This window comes from Egretta garzetta, unplaced genomic scaffold (assembly GCF_000687185.1).
Source record: "Egretta garzetta isolate BGI_Z169 unplaced genomic scaffold, ASM68718v1 scaffold782, whole genome shotgun sequence".
In the NCBI taxonomy this organism is placed as follows: Eukaryota; Metazoa; Chordata; class Aves; order Pelecaniformes; family Ardeidae; genus Egretta; species Egretta garzetta.
Genome location: NW_009258785.1, coordinates 546124 through 551020, shown reverse-complemented (window position 1 = coordinate 551020; position 4897 = coordinate 546124). Strand labels below are relative to the sequence as shown.

The window sequence follows — 4897 nt, the reverse complement described above, 5'->3', positions numbered from 1 at the left end:
GGGGGGGAAAGTCACTGTTGGTAGGACTGAATTTATTCTACACAGAAGGGAGCCTTCAGGGGTCTGCAGATAAGTTGAAGGCTAATGTATAACGTGTGGTTCTACAGGTGCCTGGAAGCACTCCAGGGATGCTCCAAGAGATGTGCCTAACCAGCTTGTGCTGGTTTTTACTCACTGTTCTCCTACCACATCACTGCGAGTGAAAACAGAATCACATCACTGTCAGAAAAGACTCACAGAACAGCACTTGGAACACTCGAGAGAGCTCACAAAGCACAAGTCAAGTCCTTTTGTTTTTCTGTAGAGGCTCTCCAGTGAAATCACAGAATCAAGACAGAGACCGACATACGACTTAAGCAGACAATTTTAAGATATCTAGGTTACAGCTGTGCCATGCAACCTTGTAGCCAATTTAACACGTCAGGAGACCTAAGAGCCTCCGAAAAGTGATCCAAAAATCCCGTGTGCTAAACAGGGTGTAGCATATCTAGTGAACAAGAAATACTGTGCACAGGAATACGACTTAAACCTGGCTCCCTTCCAGAGATTTAAGGTGAGTATTTCTATTGATTGGAGTCAAAGGCCTGGAATAAGTGCTTGGTGGCAGATGACTTCATCCAGTCTTCAGACAAGAGGGCAGGAATACAATTTTTTTTTTTCTTCAAAAATTGGAATTGGAAAAGCAGAAACCACTCACTATTTTTTATGCAATACCACCAAGGTGAAAGTGCTCACTTACAGTTCAACACCTCCTTCGTCTAATAAGATCCAAGCTCCTATGTCCCACGTTGCAGGAGTCCCCGGGTCACCAGACTTTAGTGTATCCTAAGGGAGGTTCCTCTTCACCCTCCCTGCTGAAGGTGTGTCCCCACAAAGAAGAAGAAAGCAAAATTCATGAGACCCAGTAGAGACTACAACTCAGCTAACACCTAAGGCACTGATCTGGAGGTGCAAAGACAAAACTTTTGTGCAGAGAATTAGGTTATTCAGACACGGTATTCATTAAGGAACTTTGGAAACTTAAGTTGGAAGCTGCAGATTCAAAGTCCCCTATGCACTGACTCATTAGTCACAATTATTACCGGTATTGTGAGCACATGCAACAAGGTAAAGACTTATCAGAAGCCTGAAATTGGAATTTTTCCAATCTGTTTTTCAAAATCTTCTTCCAAGTATGCTAAGACTGGCCAAAGAAAAGGGAAAAAGAAAGCAGGCAAATAGGTATTTCTTTGGGATTTTCATCCTGTGATGCCAAATTCAGTGTCTTGTGTCACGGGGAAAAAGCCTCCAGCTTCATTTAACACCTGCATTACGTGATCACATGGAATGAGACGGGATCACTAGGAGTCCTGGCAGAACTCACATGGACGTTCATGAAGCAGACACCTAGCATATCAGCGGCGCTCTCCAGTCTCCTCCTTCATCTGTGCAGATGAATACATAAGCTTTGTATTTCTTATCTTAAGAAATGGAAGCAAACCCCAGATCTTAAAAGGTATTTCAAACAGGGACACATGTAAACTACTTTGGTTTTTTTTCCTGTGCACTTATGAGAGTGCTAGTCACCCAAGAGATAAGGGCTAACTTACCATCTTTTTTAACACATTAAAATATATATCAACCTACACGCTAAAAGAATTTAAATAAAAAGGAAGTCACTCTTTCAATCTGTTTTGAAGAAGAAAACACACTTTCATATTATCATTGACATGAAATACATAGCAAGCTTTGAAGTTTTACGCAGTTGTAAAGGAAGAAGCAGTTTAGAAGAGGATTTTTAATTCAAGAGCTATTTATAACAGTAACAATGTTATAGGACCCTGAACAAAAGCACTAGGAAGCTGTGGAGGTAATGGTACAGCCACTCTTACAGTCGCAAAGCTGATTAAAATAAAACTTTCTCACCAAATGTATTCCTTCGTGAAGACGTCTAGTTAGTTGTTTCCACAAAAGTATTCTGCGTACACCTACAAGAAAAGTAGAAAGTTAATGACATCTTATGGAACAGTGCTACTGCCACATACCTACCATGGGAGTATGGTGGGAATCATAAACACAAAGCCCCACAGTAGGGCAGAAGCACGCTCGACATGGCCTTAAGATGCCAAGATTTTGAGATTTATCTCACCAAAACACTGATTCCTTCTGTGTTCTTGGGAAATGAAGATAAATTTACTTGCTCCATATGCTGTCATGAGGATTACAACAATCAATGTTAAAACACAACCTCTCCTGAATAAGCCTGCAGTTCTTGGAGAGCAATTTGTGTAAAATTTCAGCCTTCCATTGGGAAGTGGGCTCTAACCATTACAGACGTGTGCGCAACTTCCTGAGCTTCAGACGATGCTCTTGATGTCTTTCTGACTTTACAGACAAAAAGCCCTACTGTTTCAGCACAGCGAACCTGGCCCAAGCAGCAGCCAGTAAAAACTGGCTTGTTTCAATGCCACTACTCAGATATTTGTGGGCAGCGAGGAAACTAACCGAGGATGGGGCCAATTCCAGTTGGCAGCATAACGCTGCTCCAGAAGGCTGCAGCAGCAGCAGCCAAGCGCTGGAACTATTTACCTGACAGAACTGCAAACAAACTGGTCACCTCATCTTAGTCCACCACAAAAAAATGATCTTCCTTCTGCCCACCAGCTATGCAGTTAGAAAGCTCGGCTACAGAGCTGATGGAAACCAAAACAATCCCTGCCATGTGTATGGCTGTCCTTCCCCTCTTTCTACAGTTGGAGCAGATTTCAAAGCGAACCTGATGTCTTCCACGTACGTGAAAACAATTAGTTTTAGGGACGATGCTTTAAGAAATACATTTTGGAAAGAGTAACAGCGCTCTACTCCCCAGATTAAACAAGGAAATAAACGTGAAGCCAAAAAAAGGTAATCTCACCCGTGGGTACTGCTTGAGCCACGCAAGTGACCCCTGACTATAAGCTTCCCTGCTGTACGCCTTGGACTGGAGCTTGTAACATGTTAGGAATACGAGTGCTCAGTGCTGTTAGTTCTCTCAGACATAACCCTCAGAGCACAGCCGATACAGAAATGTGGTTTTCAGTTAGTTAATGCAAGGGAGACAGTTGACTGAGCTTCTGCAAGAAGAGTCAACGTTAACAGTGCTGAAGTAAAAAAAAAAAACAATACACAAATCCAGGCATGTAGAAAGCGTGTAGTTAAAAAACCAAGAGCATAGCTGACATTTCAACAAGCCTTCTGTTTAAAAGCCAAGTTTCAAAATTCAGAGGTATATACAAAGCAGGACTGGCTTGGAAGCGAACATGTCCGTTTTGGAGGAAAAAAAAAAGACAGAGTTTTCAAGGGAAAGTTCAAATGGATCAGGAGTTTCCAGGTGTGAACCACAGCTTACTTTTAAACGTGTAGCAGAATAGGCTACACACACCCACACCCACCCCCAAAAAAGATACCAAGCCTGGCATAAGAAATAGCAACAACAGGTTCACAGCATGCAGGGTTCAGCACACAGCTGGGAAGGTAATGCAGCCTATCTGTATTTTAAAACAAACAAACAAAAAACCAACAAAAACTAACACATATGCCACAATTAAAGGCAAAAAAGGAGGCATATCTCCTGGGGAAAAAAACCCCACCAAACCACTTTAACTCTGCCCAGGATGTTACAGCATCGTATCTGCCTATAAGAGAATTCAGCATTCTCCATCACCTTCAACTAAAGCACAGATCAGGCTGCAGAAGAGGCTCTAGGGAGCACCCGCTATTGGCAATCAAAATTTTCTCTGAAGCAAGGATTCGCAAGATACCAAATCAAAGGTGGCAGGAACCCAAATTCCCCTCTCCTAGTCCTCCAAAATGGGTTTCTAGAAATTAAATGGTGAATTCCAGTAAGGCACAGGGCACAGCTTCAGAAACAACATGGACTTGCTCCATTTTACCAGCCGTGTCAGCCTCCGCCTCCTGCTAGCTCAGCTTTCCAAAGCAGAGCGCTCCCCATTTCTCCTAATGCTTTCCCAACCCCTCAGCTCCACACCCGCCTCTGCTCTCCTTTTCCACCAGGCCTACGAAGACAAATCCTGACAGCGCAGCTCCTAACAGCCAGAGAGATAAAGCAGCTGCTGAACTTCCTTGCCACCCTTGCTAATGAAATAATGAACTTTTTCCCTGGTGTCCACCGCCTGGTTGTTGGCTCCTGTCTGACATTTAGGCCTGTTCACTTGCTGGGCAAGGACCCCCTTTCCATTTGCGCTTTTGCAACACAGGCCATTTCTATACCGAGGAGGCAACACCAACTCTACTGAATGTTTAACCACAGCTTAACAAAAAGCTTTTTTTTTAAAAAAAAAAAAAAAATAAATGTCTGGATAGTGTTTACTGAGCAGTCTTAAAACTGATGTGCGTACAAACCAGGATTTGTGTGCTAAATTAAGCTATCTTGTATGTACCCTTACCATTATACAGAGACACGCTGCCCGAAGCAATGCTCTGGATGCGCCGAGGCGGGCTACGTGCACTTGGGAGTTATCGTCCTTACGGAGGGACATCCTGATTCAGAGTTCTCGTTTTCAGCCCAGTTAAACGAGCAGAAGGAAGCATTTAATCGCATCCGCAGAGGCTGGCTACAAGCTTCGCACAATGACCAGAACCAGCTGCACGGCTAAAATAACTTGGATTGACTTCCAGGCCACACCACACAAACGCCTAGGCTAGGTGAATGCTGAAAGCTAAGCTGCTGCCAAACAGTTTACAAAAAAACTCTTCCAGATTCTGCTCCGTCAAGCTGGACTCGAGAGAAACGGCAGAAATAAAGAGGAGGTTACCCCAGGAAACAACCCAGTACGGCGAAGTTTAACAAAGAGAAAACCCGAAGCAAAGCTCCTCCTGGCACGGAGAAGCCCACGGGGAGAACAAACCCGGCCAGGAG

At 43.7% G+C, this 4897-nt stretch overlaps 1 protein-coding gene across 2 annotated transcripts in view; it reads right to left on the bottom strand.

Moving 5' to 3' along the window:
* TMEM263 (transmembrane protein 263) overlaps positions 1-1967 on the bottom strand; it is a 12247-nt gene extending 10280 nt beyond the window's left edge. The window contains exons 1-2 of one of the 2 annotated variants that reach the window (XM_009649473.2): positions 1906-1967; positions 740-854 (exon numbers count right to left, since the gene is read on the bottom strand). The gene's annotated coding sequence lies outside the window, so the exon portion shown is untranslated. The remainder of the gene's footprint in view (positions 1-739; positions 855-1905) is intronic. The other variant, XM_035889195.1, reaches the window with a different exon arrangement.
* Between the last annotated feature and the right edge of the window lie 2930 nt (positions 1968-4897).